Source organism: Miniopterus natalensis, chromosome X, assembly GCF_054644295.1.
Source record: "Miniopterus natalensis isolate mMinNat1 chromosome X, mMinNat1.hap1, whole genome shotgun sequence".
Taxonomy (NCBI): Eukaryota; Metazoa; Chordata; class Mammalia; order Chiroptera; family Miniopteridae; genus Miniopterus; species Miniopterus natalensis.
Genome location: NC_142103.1, coordinates 75,262,282 through 75,280,485, shown reverse-complemented (window position 1 = coordinate 75,280,485; position 18,204 = coordinate 75,262,282). Strand labels below are relative to the sequence as shown.

Sequence of the window (18,204 nt, the reverse complement as noted above, 5' to 3'; positions counted from 1 at the left end):
GTCCAGAAGCAGATCAGGCAAAGACTTAAAGCTCCCAGAGATCCACCTCTGCTTGCAGGCTCATTGATCTCATAGGCTGTAGACCATAGCAAGATGTAGACTCCACAGGGTGGGGCAAGAGGTTTTCCAATGGATGGGGCAATTGCTTCTGCCCCTAGGCAAAAGTTGCCTGGTTAGCAAAGGTCTCCCTGAGAAATATGTCCTCTGCAGCATGGGGGTATGACTCAGCACAGGAATCCAGATGGCTGCCCTCTGAGCTCCGTCTTCAGAGTCTAAAACCCCAGATTCTTCTCATACCACTCTAGTCCACTTTGCCTTTCCCTCTGCCAGAGCCCACGGTGAGTGGCTACACAGTAAACTTTGTGCATTGGTCCTTTAAGAGGGTGCCTGCATTTCCAGCTATCTCTCCCTGGTAGACAGAAACCTTGCTGCTTTTCGCAGCCAGATGTTATGTGGGTACCTTTCTCAGTTCTGGTGCTCTTGGCTGGGAAGCCCAGCTTGGGGTTTAGGCGCTAAAGTTCTCAGTGGGAATGTCCCACAGCTAAGATCTCCCTCTGGACCTTCAGCTGCTGCCTGTGGGAGCCCAACCAGACCTCTCATGCCTCTGCACTTCCTACCAGTCTCTATGAGGTCTCTGCTTTAGGTCCTTGGTTATGAGGGTTGCCGTTGATTATTCAGGATGGTTTTTCTCTATTTTAGTTGTAATTCCAGTTTGGTCGTGGGAGAGTGTCAGTGTAGCTTCCACTCAATATGCTGCCATCTTGGAATCCTAGGACTTTTGTTTGTGGGAACTTTTTTTATTTCATTAGTTGTAATTAGTCTGTTCAGATTTTGTGTTTCTTGGTTCAAGTTTGGAAATTGTATGCTTCCAGGAATTTATCCATTTCTTCCAGGTTGTCCAATTTGTTGGCATGTAGTGGTTCAAAATATTTTCTTATAAACGTTTGTATTTCTGTGGTGTCAATTGTTACTTCTCTTTAATTTCTGATTTTTATTTATTTGGGTCTTCTCTCTTTTTTTCATGATGATTCTGGTTAAAGGTTTATCAATCTTGTCTATGTATTCAAAGAACCAGCTCTTGTTTCATTGGTCTTTTGTATTTTTTTTTTTTTAGACTCTAATTTGTTTATTTCTACTCTGATAATTTTTATTTCGTTTCTTTTACTCACTTTGGGCTTTGTTTATTCTTGTTTTTCTAGTTCCTATAGGTGTAAGTTTAGGTTGTTTTGGTTTTTTCGAGATTTTTCTTGTTTCTTGAGGTAAGCCTGTAATGCTATGAATTTCCCTCTTGGGACTGCTTTTGCTGTGTCCCATGGATTTTGAGTTGTTGTGTTCATTTTCATTTGTGTCAAGGTATCTTTTGATTTCTTCCTTGATCTCATTGTTAACCCATTCATTGTTTGGTAACATGTTATTTAGCTTTCATTTGTGTGTTTTTCAGTTTTTTCTTATAATTAATTTTTAGTTTCTTACCATTGTGGTTCAGAAAAGATGCTGAAATGATTTCAAACTTCTTAAACTTATGGAGACTTGTTTGGTGTCATACCATGTTCTATCCTAGAAAATGTTCCATGTGTACTTAAAGAGAATGTATATTCTGCTGCTTTGGGATGAAATGCTCTGAAAATATCAATTAAATCCATCTGATCTAGTGTGTCATTTAAAGCTGCTGTTTCCTTGTTGATTTTCTGTTTGGAAGATCTATCCATTGATGTCACTGGGGTGTTAAAATTTCCTACTATGACTCTATTACTGTTAATCTTTCCCTTTATGTCCATCAAGATTTGTTTTATATATTTACGTGTTCCTATGTCGGATGCATAAATGTTAACAAGGATTATATCCTCTTGTTGGATTGATCCCTTTATAATGATGTAGTGTCCATCTTTGTCTCTTATTACAGCCTTTGATTTATTTATTTATTTAAATTTTTAAATTTTATTTTTGTTTAAAATATTACAGATGTCCCTTTTTCTCCCCAATGACCTGTTCCACCCCGTCCCATCCCCCTCCCCAGTCCCTCTACCCACCACTGTCTGTGTCCTTAGGTTGTGCATATATGCATATAAATTCTTTGGTTACTCTCTCCCCTTACACCTACCCATCCTCCTCCATCCCTCTGACATTCGTCAGTCTCATCTATGTTTCCATGTCATTGAATCTATTCTGTTCATCTATTTATTAAGTTCTTTAGATTCCACGTATAAGCGAGATCATGTGATATTTGTCTTTCGCTGCCTGGCTTATTTCACTTAGCATAATTTTCTCCACGTCCATCCATACTGTCCCAAAGGGTACGAGATTCTTCTTCGTTACAGCTGCGTAGTATTCCATGATGTAAATGTCCCACAGCTTTTTTATCCACTCATCTACTGATGGGCACTTGGGCTGTTTCCAGATCTTAGCTATTGTAAACTGTGCTGCTGTGAACATTGGGGTGCATATATCCTTTCTGATGAATGTTTCAGGATTCTAAGGATACATTCCTAGGAGTGGAATCAATGGGTCAAAAGGTAGTTCCATTTTTAATTTTTTGAGGAACCTCCATACTGTTTTCCATAGTGGTTGCACCAGTCTGCATTCCCACCAGCAGTGTGCTAGGGTTCCGTTTTCTCCACATCCTTGAAAGCACATGTCGTTTGTTGATTTGTTGATGGTAGCCATTCTGACAGGTGTGAAGTGATACCTCGTTGTGGCTTTAATTTGCATCTCTCTGATGATTAGCAAAGTTGAGCATTTTCTCATGTGTCTCTTGGCCACCTGTATGTCCTCTTTTGAGAAGTGTATATTCAGGTCCTTTGCCCATTTCTTAATTGGGTTGTTTGTCTTCCTCTTGCTGAGTAATATGAGTTCTCTTTTCTTTTTTTAAAAAATATATCTTTATTGATTTCAGAGAGAAGAAAGGAGAGGGAGAGAGAGAGACAGAAACATCAATGATGAGAGAGTCATTGATTGGCCGCAGCCCACAACCCGGGCATGTGCCCTGACCGGGAATCGAACCTCCATCACCTGGATCCTAGATCGGTGCTCAACCGCTAAGCCACGCCTGGCCGGGCAAGAGAATTCTTAATTTAAAAGCATGTAGCCACCAAGAAGATGCACCAATCAAGAGCATTTATGTGTGTGTATGTGTATGCTTTTTAAATATATAAAATAAATACTGATATAATAGGGAAAATTTTTCAAATATTCAATTACAGTGGAAGAATAATATATCTCACAGAAATGGATGGATCAAGTAGATGAAATGTGTAAGGTACAAAGATTGGAATACTACAACTATCAAACTTGATATTTTATATATCTATATTTGATCTGTATTTTGTACTCAATAGAGAATGCGCATGTTTTATACATAAATGAAACATTCTGAAAAATTCTCCTTGCACTACGCCATAGAGGAAATAATATTTCAAAATTATATCACACAGCCCTGGCCAGTGTTGTTAGAGCACTGGCCCATGGACTGAAGAGTCCTGGGTTTGATTCCCGGTCAAGGGTATGTACCTGGGTTGTGGGTTTGCTCCCCAGCCCCAATTGGGGCATGTGCAGGAGGCAACCGATTGATGTCTCTCTCCCATTGATGTTTCTCTCTCTCTCCCTCATCCCTCCCTCCCTTCCCTCTCTTTCAAAATCAATGGAAAAAATATCTTCAGGTAAGAATTAACAAAAAAATATTATATCACACCCACCATATTCACAGACCACAATGCAATAAAAATTGAGGTAAAAACAAAGACACAGTGAAATAAGCCAGTCAGAGAAAAACAAATGCCATGGAATCTAATGAACAAAATTAACTGATGAACAAAATAGAACCAGGGGCATGGATACACGGAACAGACTGACAGATGTCAGAGGGGAGGGGGATGGGGGGACTGGATAAAAGAAGGTAAAGAGATTAGCCAAAGAACATATATGCATAGCCCATGGATACAGTGTAGTGATGGCCAGAGTGAGGGGGTGTGGGGGTTGAATGGAGGTGGGCAAAGGGGGAGAAATGGGGGACATCTGTAATAGTGTCAAAAATAAAAAAGTTAAAAAAAAAAGAGAGAGACATAAAAACAAAAATTCAAATGCCTGGACATGGATGATTCCAAAATAATTATACTGGGTGAAAGAAGCCAGACACAAAACAGAAAATACTGTATGATTCCCTTTCTTGTTGTTGGACTTTTTTTAATCCTCACCTGAGGATATTTTTTCCATTGCTTTTCAGAAAGAGTGGAAGGGGGAGAGAGAGAGAAATATTGATGTGAAAGAGACATATCAATTGGTAGCTTCCTGCACATGCCCTGACCCAGGCCAGGGATCGAGCCAGCAACCAAGGTACAGTGCCCTTGGCTGGAATCAAACCCAGGACCCTTCAGTCCAAGGGCCAACACTCTAACCACTGAGCCAAACCATCTAGGGCTGATTCCATTTCTATAATCTCTTAGAAAATGCATATGAATCTACAGTGACAGAAAACATGTCAGTGGTTACTTAGAAGTGAGGATGAAGAGAGTGATGGATTACAAATAGGGATGAAGAAACTTTGAGAGGGGCAGTGATAAGACTATTCATTATCTTGATTGTGGTGATGTTTACATGGGTGAATACTGATTTGACAAGTTTTGCTTAAAAATGAAAATTTTAGAGCACTCTAATTTAGGAACATAAAAAAAAAATCCTAAATAAAACATTAGCAAACAGAATCCAAAAGTATATTGAAAGACTAATACATCAGGAATCTAATGGACAAAATAAACTGACAAACAAAACAGATCCAGAGGCATGGATGTATGGAACAGACTGACCAGTCTCAAAGGGGAGGGGGGGGTGGGCGGCTGGGAAGAGATTGACCAAAGAACTTGTATGAATATATGCATAGCCCATGGACACAGACAACAGTGTGGGGAAGGCCTGGGGTGGGGCAGGGGCTGGGTAGAGGGGAGCAAAGGGGGAGGGAAATGGGGGACATCTGTAATACTGTCAACAATAAAAAAGTGAGGGATTATCAAGATGCTCTGTTAAATTACAGATTGCTACTCCTCCTCAAAGGAAAAAAAGAAAGACTAACACATCATAACCAAGTAGAGATATAGTAGGATTCCAAGGGAAGTTTAAAATTTTTGGAGTGTAATAATATAAGTCATCATATTAGTTGAACTGAACTAATATAACGTTAGAAGTTAAGAAAACAACATGGTTTCAAAGCCAAGACAAAGTAAGATCTGGGGACCAATATATCTGACAAATTGCAATTGGGGAAAGAAACTGGAATCAATGAGTACAGATTGTGTCCAGGATTTCTAGTAGAACATTTCAGTAGTACTTACTATTTTTAAATTGCACTATTTCTTAAAAACTAATTGTGTATTACATAATGTATCTGCAATCAGAAAAGCAGTAAATCTGATACTGGCACATTAATAATTCTTAACAATCAAACATGCAAGTGGTAGGAAAGCTCTTTATAGAAGAAAGTCAGCTAATAAATAGAATTAGAAAATCACCGTTTTGCATCCCCCCAAGTTAATCATTGTTTCAGGTGAAGATCATCAATGGATGCTAAAACCATCTTGTGAAAATATACTTGAGTGTTATGGGCTGAAATGTATTCCCCCCAAATTCATATGCTGAAGCCCTAACCCCCAGTATCTCAGAATGTGAATGTGATATATTTGGAGATAGGGCTGTTAAAGAGGGGATTAAGGTAAAATGAGACCTTTAGGGTGAGCCCTGATCCAATCTGACTGTTGTCCTTATAAGAAGAGGAGATTAGGACATATAGAGAGACACCAGATGTGCACAAAGGACAACCATCTGAAAAGGCAGTAAGAGGATGACCATATGCAAGCCAAGGAAAGAGGCCTCAGGAGAAACCAAACCTGCCAGCACCTTGAGCTTGGACTACAAGCCTCCAGAACTGTGAGAAAATAAATTTCTGTTACGGCAGCCCTAGAAAACGAATACATTGGGGAACAGATTATTCACAGGGTCCCCAAAGAATTAGCCCACAGATAAATATAAAAGGAAAAAGATCTACTTACAATAAAGAAATTATTAGCATTACCAAATATAGGATGCACAGAAACATGTTTCCAGACATGATTCACTGAGAGGGACACCTCACTGATGTAGATTTCTTTCCCAAGCTGTTTAACCTGAATCTATTAATGAGGAAATAATAAGAATTGTGCCCAGCTGGGCATGGATCAGTGGCTGAGTGTCGACCTAGGATCCGGGAGATTGCGGTTCAATTCCCAGTCAGGGCACATACCCGGGTTGTGGGCTCGATCCCTAGTCAGGGGCATGCAGGAGGCAGCCGATCAATGACTCTCTAATCATTGATGTTTCTATCTCTCTCTCTCCCTCTCCCTTCCTCTCTCTGAAATCAATAAAGATATATATATATAACTTTAAAAAGAAAAAAAAGGAAAAAAGAAATGCACAGCCATCTACAAGACAATTGGCATAGGCTCTTCAAAAATATCAAGGTCATGACAGAAAAAAGAGGCTGGTAAAATACTTTTAAAGACTAAAGAGAGATTAGAAAAAGGCATGACAACCAAATATATGAACCCTGTTTGGATTTGGGATTTTTTTTTTAAGTTGCAAAGAAATTTGGGGATAATTAGAAGAATTTGAACTTGAACTGCATGACATTATTGTACCTTTGTTAAATTTCTTAGGTGTGATGAGAGTTGGTTTTCTTTTTGGGGGGAGGGGTGATGGAACTGTTCTATATCCTGATGGTGGTGGTGGATACACAAATGGACACATGTATTCAAATGAATGGAACTGTATATTAAAAAGTTAATTTAAAAAATGTTTTTATTTGTTTTAGAGAGAGAGGAAGGGAGAGGGAGAGAGAGAAACATCGACCACCTGCCTCCTAAAAGCCCCCTACTTGAGATTGAGCCCAAAACCCGGGCATGTACTCTGACTGGGAATCCAACCAGCAGCCTCTTGGTGCATGGGATGGCGCTCAACCAACTGAACTACACTGGCCAGAGTGCAAAAGTTAATTTTACTATGTAATAATTTTTTTTAAAATATATCTTTATTGATTTCAGAGAGAGGAAAGGAGAGGGAGAGCGAGAGATAGAAACATCAATGATGAGAGAGTCACTGATCGAGCCCGCAACCCGGGCATGTGCCCTGACCGGCAATCGAACCCCGATTGCCTGGATCCCAGGTCCACACTCAACTGCTGAGCCATGCCCGGCCGGGCTATGTAATAATTTTTAATTAAAATTTAAAATCACAACTCAAATTCTTAGATGTGAGAATGGGCTTTTGGCTCTGCAAGAAAATGTTCTTGTTCTTAGGAGTGTGGCAATATGGAAAGATGACCCAAATGGGGACAGAGACTACTTAGAGCTTCCTACAGCAAGGGAGTCAGCAACCCTTACTTGTGTTTGGCAGAGATTCGAAGGTAGGCAAGGGAGTGGGAAAGCTTTATAGTGAAAAACAAGAAGGCTTCAGGTGTGTTCTGATTGGAGGCTGCTGGCATGGGGAAGTTGGAGGTGGGCTAAATAGAAATGAGGCATCATATGTGATTGGTTAGGGGAGCAGATTTGGATTTGTCTGATGGGACTTGAGTTGGAAATGGAGAATGAGGGCAAAAAATGAGGAGACTGGCAGTCATTGACCAAATCCTGATCATCTAGACCAGGGATGGGGAACCTTTTTTCTGCCAAGGGTCATTTAGAAATTTATAACATCATTCGAGGGCCGTACAAAATTATCACCTTAAAAATGCTTCATTTGGTCAACATTTTAATTAACTCACCCCTAATGTGATGGCTGGAACTGCTTCTCTTTGGTGAGGCTTTGGCAGGGCTACACCAAATAATTTCTTGGGCCAGAGGTTCCCCACCCCTGATCTAGATGAATTGCTGCAGAGGTAGTGGTTTGGCTTCCCATGCTTGCAGAGGTTGTAGGTCAGAGGTTGTAGGTCAGAGTTCTATTGCCATGTATTTAGTCTGGCCATTGTCCATTTGAATATTCAGTCCCTCAGGAGATATGTGCTGAATATTGAACTTTGAAGGAACACGATGTCTGCAGCTTACTGTAAAAAGAGTATTATAAAATGAACATGCTAGAGTCCTCAGTTTCCCCATTGCTTCTACCATTGTCCCTTCCTTCCTCCCCCTCCTCCTCCTATCTTCTCTTCTCTCTGCTATCTACCTCTCCCCTTCTTGCATTAACTTTGACCAGCAGATAAGTCACAAGGCTTACAAAACAACTCTCGGAAAATACGAGGCTGAGAGAATCTGGGAAGGAAGCAGGGCCTGGCACGGGGCGGGGCTGGGTATGCCATGTTGCAGTGTATGTGTCCCACAAGGCTAGGAGCCAATAAGGCAAGACAGAGTGTGTCCAAGAGGGTAGGGTTAGCAGGCAGGGCCTGGAGAGACTAGGTGGACTGGGTGAGAAATGCGGGTGGGCAGAGCATGTCTGAGGGGCAGGGCCATGTGTGTTTGGGTGGTCTGGGCAGAGGTGGCTTGTGTGGGACCTGGGTGCCCGCACACAGCCCTCCAACTGTGAGTTTCCTCTAAAAAGTAAAAAACTGTTACCTAAGCCAAAATTGCAAGAACATATACTCAACTTTCCCCATAAAAACCGTAACCCTGTTTCAAATGGGGAGTTACCTGATGCACATCAGCTGAATAAAGCCTTTAAAACTCTATTGCAATCACTTAAATAATTTTCTTTAGACATTATTACTCTTTGCATCTATTGTATGACCAAGAGGTGCTTGACATTCTGTCCTTAGCTGCAAATATAAAAATATTCTGACCTTGCATTCTTCCTCATTTTTAACTAAATACCCACATAAATGTGAAGATTTGTGACTGGTCTGCTCCAGGGTGCAGAAAAGCAGTGGTAGAGTTTAAGAGGAGACTCTGATCCTCCTATTTAAAGTGTCAGTCCCCCCAAATTTCCAACTCATCATTCTTCCCTATTCACCCCCCTTTAGCAGTTACCACCTTTTAATAAACAATGTTTATTAGCTCTCTTACCAATTAGCATGCCAGGTCCATGAAGCTAGGGATTTGGTGGCTCTTCTGTTTTACCAAACATCAAGTACTACGGGCAGTGGTTGGTGATCCATAAATATCTGATGAGTGAACAAATAGGGTCTCATATACTTATAAGTTCTCCATCTGTTTAGTATTTCCTGCATTATTCAATTTTATAATTAGTCGTGTCATCCAGGGATGCCTGCAGAGTTTTTTGGATGGAATAATTAATCTTCTAAGAAAATGAACCCAGTGTGTGTGTTTTGCTGCTCCCTACATGTGTGGTAAATATACCAAAAATAAGCAGTTGATTACTCCACATGTGAGAAGCAGAAATCATTTCAGTATCAGCATGAACAAGTAGATGAGCAAATAGTAAATGAATAAGATAATTTCTGATAAAAAGGAAGGCTATAAAGAAAACTAAAGCATGGCAAGGAGCTAGAGTGGTAGGGTAGGTCAGGGAAGAAAGGTAGCTGAAAAAAAGACATTTGAGCAGACATGAGTGGCGTGAAGGAGTGAGCCATGGAGCCAGAGCATATGTGACAGGGGCCTCAGTAAGTGTCAATGCTGTGGAATTCCTGCCTCCTTGCTTATCCTACCATCTCCGGTCTGGGGTCAAAGATTTTCTTGCCCCATTTAAGGAAGGGCAGCACTTTTCTCCATGCAAACTTTCTCTTTTTACATGTAAATATTGATCTAACAATTAAACTTTCCCAATTAATTGAAATATGTAGTTAGTTTTAATAATACAATTAGCATTTATGCGCCTACTACCTAAAAGAAAAGGTAGGTCCTTGAAAATAATTTCCATTTATTCATGTGTTCCCCCAATTCATTGCCCTGCCTCCCCTCAACTGAGGTAAACATCATTCTGAATCCCAAGTTCATCAATTTTCGATTTCCTTTTTATATAATTTTATTATAACTACATAAAATCCTAAACAGTTCATGCTCTTTATATTAGTAGCTTTTAGTTTTATAAAAGTGTGTTATGCTTTATACAATCTCTCAGGAATTATAGGATTTTTCCCCCTTAATAGTAATCCATATAGTTGGGTATTATTCTAGTTCGTTCATTTTAACTCCTGTTGATGAGCATCCATTTTTGTTTCCAGGTTTTGCTGTTGTGAACAGGATGCCATGCATATCCTAGGTTTCATGTGCAAGTGTTTCTCTTGGATATATTTCTAAGAGATAACTGGCTGGATTGTGAGGTATATCAATATTCACTGTAGGAGGGAATGCCAACTATTTTCTAAAGTGGTTTCACTTATTTACATTCCTTCAACAGCGCAGATAGATCCTGTGGGTGCACATCCTCTCCAACATTTGGTATTGCAGACTTAAATTTTTGCAAAATGAATGGGTGTAAAATGTCATCTCAACATGTCTTGATTTGTATTCCCTGATCACTAATGACTTTGAACATCTCTTTATAGGTGTATTGGCTCTATCTTTCCATCTTCTCTGAAATAGTCTAACAGATAGACCTATTTTTTTAACATAACAGTACTATTATGACACTCAACAACATTAACAATGATTCCTGGCACCCTATCAGAAGTGTATGCATGCCAAATGTGCTTCCACTAATTCCATTTCTTCTTTCACTTAATTATTCAACAAACACCCAGACCAGGGCTATAGGGATCCCCTCAAAATACCTTCTTCACCTGAGGATTTGGAAAGGCCTTCAGCAGGGCACAAAGCCTTCTACCTCTTTCCAGAGGATTCCCTGGAGGAGGAGATATTTGAACGTGGTTTTGAAGTGTAAGCAGGCATTCCCAGGTGAAGGGCAGCACGACTCCTTCCCCTTTTGCCCTAGAGACATCTCCCAGAAGCACAGGGCATCTCCAGAATTTCCATATTGGAGATGATAAAGGGCAGCAAACTGGTTGAAGGGCAAAAACAGTATTGTTTTAAAACTACATTTTCAAAGTAAGAGGGCTATCACTATGTAAATTTTATTTTATGAGGAAATAAAAACAATAGTTTCTTAAAGATGTTTTTAATCGACATATTGCATTAGGTTAAAAAAAAGTAAAAACTTATTATTGGCACATATGTTTATTTTAACTTGGGTAGCTGGAGTGGAAGATAATGTAGATGATGGGAACATTCAAACCCCACAGCCAAAGTCCACACGCACAGCAGAGGGGAAGCTAACACTGACTTCTCCCCTTTTTTTCTCCAGCGCTGTAACCTAGGGGGGCCTGCACATGCCTGACTGCTCTCCTTTCTCCCCTCGTGGTATGTTCCAGGAGAGGCTTGTAACCAGTCTAACTCTCCCCCCCTTCTCATGCCGTGGTATCTGCCAGGAGATGGCAGCCACTGCCACCTCTGCGTCTTTCCAGAGGCCCCTCCGCTTCTCTGAACGTTCTTACACAGATCCATAGGGTTACAGATCCAAAGACCGCCTCCTTCGGAAAGCCTGTCCACGGAAACGTCGCCAACCCAGCTCCCCGCTACCTGTGAGACAGCTCCACCGCTCGGCCCTGTGACTTTAGAGGCTTTCTCATCCTCCGTACGGAATGGACACCCCTTCAACATGGTGTACCCCACGAGGAAGCGCGACCTGGCTGCGGCCATATTCCCCATCGCTGCCGAGGGGCACCGAATGCCTCAAAACACCAACTCAGGAACAGCTCCATGTTGACTCAGCGGACAGCGGCTTCAAATTTGGCTTTGCGCATGTGCAGGACCACGCCCCCTTCCTGCGAAGCCCCAAATCCCGAGGAGGAGCGGCGCTAGGGGTGGTGACCGGAAGTGGCTGTGGTTCTCAGCGGCGGTTGAATAGTTGTTGTCAGGAGGACCTCAATGCTCTGTGCCCAAGGTGTTTCGCAGCTCTAAGGCCCTGGGGAGGGTGAGTGTTGGGGAATTTTGTGTGGTCAGTGATGGACTCTATTGTCTAACTGTAGTTGGGTAATTCGCTCACTATTTTGCAGGATTTCCTCTTTTCCCACATCAATTTTAACGTCTTAAAGTTCACTCTAAAACCTACAAGGTTTGGTGCATTGTGTTCTAAGTGTTTTCTAAGAGGTGATAATTTTTCTTTTGCCCATGAGTTATTTAGAAGTGCCTTTTCAGTTTCCAAAAGTTTATCTAATAGATTTCTAACCTTAGAAAAATGTGGTCCGAAAACTGCCTACGTGAAGCTCATTCCTTGAAATATGAGGGGATGCATGGCCTAGTACGTGGTAAATGTTTATAAATGTTCCTTATATAACTCGACAATAATATTTAATTATTTAGTTGTCAGTTGTGTTGTACAAGATTTGTACACTTTTTTGCCTGCTTCTTTTATTCTGGAGAGAAGAGATAAATTTTCTGTTATGCTGATTTGCCCATTTCTCCTTTCTGCTTTACATGATCCATTTGAGTTACGCTTCATATGAATTGTGAGACTTAGATTAAGGTTCATTTATTTGAATGTCCAATTACCGAAGCACCATTTACTGAAAACACTATTCTTCCTCTGTTGATATGTTTTGCACCTCTGTCAAAAATAAATTGGCCATACTTGTGTAGGGCTAGTTTTAGGTTCTCTATTTTGTTCCTTGATCTATGTGTCTGTCTACTTTTATCATGAAATAGTGTTGAATTTTGTCATACTGTGTATGAATTTATATGATCTTGTGATTTCTTTTATCTTTAGACTGTTAATATGAGGGGATACACTGATTGACTTTTTGTTATTTTTTGTTAGTTTGTTTTTATCTTTATTGTTGCAAGTATTACAGATCTCCCCCTTTTTTCACCCATTGACCCCCTTCACCCCACTCCCACCCTCTCCCCAGGCTTTCACCACACTATTGTCTGTCCAGGGGTTATGCATATATGCATATAAGTTCTTTGGTTAAACTCTTCCTGCCCCAACCCCTTCCCTCTGAAACACATCAGTCTGTTGCATGCTTCAGTTTATTTTGTTCATTAGATTCCACATATAAGTGACTGGCTTATTTCAATTAGCATAATACTCTCCAGGTCCCTCCATGCTGTCTCAAAGGGTAAGAGATCCTTTTTTACAGCTGCATAGTATTCTATTCTGTGAATGTACCACAGCTTTTTTTATCCATTTGTCTATGGATGGGCACTTGGGCTGTTTCCAGATCTTATTGTAAATAACACTATGAACATAGGGTTGCATATATCCTTTCTGATTTGTGTTTCAGGCTTCTTAGGATATAGTCCTAGAAGTGGGATCACTGGGTCAAATGGCAGTTCCATGTGTAATTTGTTGAGGAAATTCCACACTGTATTCCTTATTGGCTGCACTAGAGTGTACTAGAGTTCCTCACCAGCACTTTTTGTTTGTTGATTTATTGATGATCACCATTCTGGCTGGTGTGAGGTGGTAACTCATTGTCGTTTTAATTTGCATCTCTCTGGTGATCAGTGACTTTGAGCATGATTAGTGACTTTTATATGTCTCTTGGCCATTTGTATGTCCTCTTTGGAGCAGTGCCTATTCAGGTCTTCTGCCCATTTTTAAATTGGATTGTTTGTCTTCTTTTTCTTGAGTTGTATGAGTACTTTATATATTTTGGAAATTAACCCCTTATCAGATGTATCATTGGCAAATATGTTCTGCCATACAGTGGGATCCCTTTTCATTTTGATGCTGGTTTCCTTTGCTGTACAAAAGTTTTTTAGTTTGATGTAGTCCCTTTTGTTTACTTTTTCCTTTGTTTTTCTTGCCCTAGGCAATGTATCTGTGAAAATTCTGCTATATGAGATGTCTGATATTTTGATGCTTATGTTTTCTTCTAGGATTTTTAGGGTTTCATGGCTTACATTTAAGTCTTTTATCCATTTTGAGTTTATTTTTATGTATGGTGTAAGTTAGTGGTCTAGTTTCATTTTTTTGCATGTACCTGTCCAATTTTCCCAACACTATTTATTGAAGAGACTCTCTTTACTCTATAGTATGTTCTAGCCTCCACTGTCAAATATTAATTGAGCATAATGGCTTGGGTCCATTTCTGGGTTCTCTGTTCTGTTCCATTGATCTATATGCCTGTTCTTGGGGCAGTACCAGGCCGTTTTGATTACAGTGGCTTTGTAGTATAACTTGATATCTGGTATTGTGATCCCTCCAACTTTGTTCTTCCTCAAGATTGCTGCAACTGTTTGGGGTCTTTGGTTCCATATAAATCTTGAGAATGATTGTTGCAGATCTGTGAAATATGCCATTGGTATTTTAATAGAGATTGCATAGAATATAGATTGCTTTGAGTAGTATGGACATTTTATGATGTTGATTCTACAAATCCATGAACATGGTATATTCTTCCAGTTGTTTATATCTTCCTCTATCTCTTTTATCAACTTCCTGTAGTTTTCTGAGTTCAGGTCTTTTACCTCCTTGGTTAGGTTTACCCCTAAGTATATTCATTTTTGTTGCAAAGGTAAATAAGATTGTATTTTTAGTTTCTCCTTCTGAGAGTTCATTATTAGTGTATAAAAATGCCATCCATTGTTGGGTGTGAATTTTGTATCATGCTACGTTGCCGAATTCATTTATTAAATACCTATCTAATAGTTTTTTGGTGGAGTCCTTAGGGTTTTCTATGTACAACATCATGTCATCTGTAAATGATGACAGTTTTACTTCCTCCTTTCCAGTTTGGATGCCTTTTATTTTTTATTCTTGTCTGATCACTGTGGCTAAGACTCCCAGTACTATATTGAATAAGAGTGGTGAAAGCAGACATCCCTGTCTTGTTCCTGTTATTAGGGGGAATGCTTTAGTTTTTTGCCCATTGAATATGATGTTGGCTGTAGGTTTGTCATATATGGCCTTTAGTATGTTGTGGTATGACCCCTCTATTTCCACTTTGTTGAGAGTTTTTATCAAAAATGGATGTTGGATTTTGTCAAATGCTTTTTCCTCATCTATTGATATGATCATGTAATTTTTGTCTTTTAATTTATGTGATATATCACATTTATTGATTTGTGAATATTGTACCAGCCTTGCATCCCTGGAATAAATCCCACTTGGTCATGGTGTATGATCTTTTTAATATATTGCTAGGTCCGATTTGCTAATATTTTGTTGATGATTTTAGCATCTCTGTTCATCAGGGATACTGGCCTGTAATTCTCTTTCTTTGTAGTGTCTTTATCTGGTTTTGAGATTAGGATAATGCTGGCCTCATAAAAAGAGCTTGGAAGTGTAGGAACACTTGGAATAGTTTGAGGAGGATAGGTGTTAAGTTGTTTTTTTTTTTAATGTTTGGTAAAACTCCCCTGTGAAGCCGTCATGACCAGGGCTTTAGTTTGCTGGGAGTTTTGTGATTACTCCTTAAATTTCATCAGTTGTTATTGGCCTATTTAGATTTTCTGATTCTTCTTGATTCAGTTTTGGAAGATTGTATTTGTCTAGGAATTTGTCCATTTCATCCAGGTTGTCCAGCTTGTTGGCATATAGTTGTTCAAAGTATTCTCTTACAATCCTTTGTATTTTTTGTGGTGTCAGTTGTTACTTCATCTCTTTCGTTTCTGATTTTACTTATTTGGGTCCTCTCTCTTTGTTTCTTGATGAGCCTGGATAAAGGGTCATCAACCTAGTTCACCTTTTCAAATACCCACCTCTTGGGATCATTGATCCTTTGTATTGCATTTTTAGTCTCTATGTCATTTATGTCCACTTTGATCTTTATTATTTACTTCCTTCCACTTTCTCTGGGTTTTTCTGGTATACTCTTTCTAATTCTTTTAGTTGTAGTGTTAGATACTTTATTAGAGCTTTTTCTTTTTTCTTGAGGTAGGCCTGTAATGCTATGAACTTCCCTCTGAGGACTGCTTTCGCTTTGTCCCATAGATTTTGAGTTGTTGTGTGTTCATTTTCCTTTGTTTCCAGGAAGTTTTTTATTTCCTCCTTGATTTCATTGGTAACCCATTCATTGTTTAATAATATGCTATTTAGCCTCCATGTGTTTGAATGTTTTTGATTGTTTTATTGTAATTGATTTCTAGTTTCATGCCATTGTGAACAGAGAAGATGTTTGATATGATTGCAATCCTCTTGAACTTGGAGAGACTTATTTTGTGTCCTAACATATGGTCTATCTTTGAGAACACCCCATGTGCACTTAAGAAGAATGTATATTCTGCAGCTCTGGGGTGAAATGTTCTGTAAATGTCCATTAAATCCATCTGATCTAGTGTGTCATTTAGAGTCACTGTTTCCTTGTTGATTTCTTGTCTGGAAAATCTATCCAGTGATGTCAGTGGGCTGTTAAATTCCCCCACTATGATTGTATTGCTGTTGATCTCTCCCTTAAAGTCCTCAAAGAGCTTTTTATATATTTAGATACATATATGTTTACCAGGGTTATATCCTCTTGTTGTATTGACCCCTTTAGTATTATGTAGTGGCCTCTTTGTCTCTTTTTATGGCCTGTGCTTTGAAGTCTATTTTGTGAGATCTCAGTATTGCTACCCCTGCTTTTACTTACATTTCCATTTGCATGGAAACATTTTTTCCATCCCTTCACTTTCAGTCTGTATGAATCTTTTGTTCTGAGGTGGATCTCTTGTAGACATCATATATACGGTTCATATTTTCTTATCCACTCAGCTATTCTGTGTCTTTTGTTTGTAGCATTTAATCCATTTACATTTATGGTTATTATAGATAGGTCATTATTTATTGTCATATTTTCCTTTATACCTGTGTTCCTCTCTCTGTCAATTTCTTCTTCTTAAAGCACTCCCTTTAACATTACCTGCAGTGATGGTTTGGTGGTAATGTACTACTTTAGCCTTTTTTTGTCTAGGAAGCTCTTTACTTCCCCTTCAATTTTAAATGATAGCCTTGCAGGATAGAGTAGTCTTGGGTTCAGGTCCTTGTTTTACATTACTTTGAATACCTCATGCCAATCCTTTCTGGCCTGAAGTGTTTCTGTGGTGAAATCAGCTGACATTCTAATGAGTACTCCCTTGTAGGTAACTTTCTCTCTCTTCCTTGCTGCCTTTAAGATTCTTTGTCTTTAATGTTTGTCATTTTGATTATGATGTGTCTTGGAATGGGTCTTTTTGGGTTCATCTTGATTGGAACTCTCTGTGTTTCCTGAATTTTCGTGACTTTTTCCTTCACTGAGTTAGGGAAGTTTTGTGTCATTATTTTTTTAAACATGTTCGCCATTCCTTGCTTACTTCCTTCTCCTTCTGTTATCCCTGTGATGTGGATGTTGTTACATTTCATGTTGCCCAAAGTTCCCTTAAGCTATCCTCCTGCTTTTTAATTCTTTTTTCTTTTTGCTGCTCTAATTGGGTGTTTTTTTCTACCTTGTCTTCCAAGTCACTGATTCGATCTTCTGCATCATTTTATCTACTTTTGATTCCTTCCAGTGTATTCTCGTTGTCAGATATGTTATTCTTCATTCCCAACTGATTTTTATTTATGGTTTCTATTTCTTGTTTCATGTTGTTGTAATTCCCACTAAGTTTCTTGAAATTCTCACTGAGTTCCTTGAGCATTCTTATAACCATTAGTTTGAACTCTAGATCTGATAAATTGTCTGCATTTCATTTAGCTCTCTTTCTGGAGTTTCCTCCTTTTCTTTCATTTAGGGGTTCTTTGTCTTCCCATTTTTGCTGTCCTTTTGCATTTGTTTCTATGTATTAGGGCAAATTGCTTTTCCTCCCAGTCTTTATGGGGTGGCCTTAGGTAGTAAGTGTTTTGTTGGACCCAGTGATGCAGTTTCTTAGATTTCCTGAGCTGGGTGCTCTAGGAATGTCCTTTGTGTGAGTTGTTTGGGCTCTTGTGTTGTAATTGGGTGTTGAATGTTCTTGTCCTGTTTGTGGGAGGAACCTCCTCTCAGGCTGGCTGACTGTAAGGCTCACTCCTGACTACGTCATGTGAGATGTTAGGCAGGTGCTGGCAGTACAAAACAAAACACAACAAAACAAAACAAGAAAACAAAAACAAAAACAAACACATGCCCGGCTGGCATGGCTTGGTGGTTGAGCATCAAGCTATAAACCAGAAAGTCATGATTCCATTCCCAGTCAGGGAACATGCCCCGGTTGTGGGCTCAGTCTCCAGTAGGGGGCGTGCAGGAGGCAGCTGATCAATGACTCTCTCTGATCATTGATGTTTCTCTCTCTCTCTCTCCCTGAAATCAATAAAAACATATTTTTAAAAGAACATACACAAGGCCCCTACAACAAGAAAAAAATC

The 18,204-nt window shown here is 39.5% G+C and overlaps 1 protein-coding gene and 1 long non-coding RNA gene across 2 annotated transcripts in view; one reads left to right on the top strand and one right to left on the bottom strand.

Annotated features, from left to right (window-relative positions):
- Window positions 1-7,744: 7,744 nt before the first annotated feature.
- Window positions 7,745-11,628, bottom strand: LOC107541428 (uncharacterized). The gene is made up of 4 exons (XR_001603615.2): window positions 11,484-11,628; window positions 10,679-10,905; window positions 9,012-9,109; window positions 7,745-8,059 (listed from the first exon to the last, which is right to left on the bottom strand). It is a non-coding gene; the product is annotated as an uncharacterized LOC107541428 (long non-coding RNA).
- Window positions 11,629-11,784: 156 nt separating this feature from the next.
- The window catches only part of ZNF81 (zinc finger protein 81), a 75,348-nt gene continuing 68,928 nt past the window's right edge, over window positions 11,785-18,204 (top strand). Inside the window, exon 1 of the mRNA XM_016218397.2 lies at window positions 11,785-11,877. The gene's annotated coding sequence lies outside the window, so the exon portion shown is untranslated. The remainder of the gene's footprint in view (window positions 11,878-18,204) is intronic.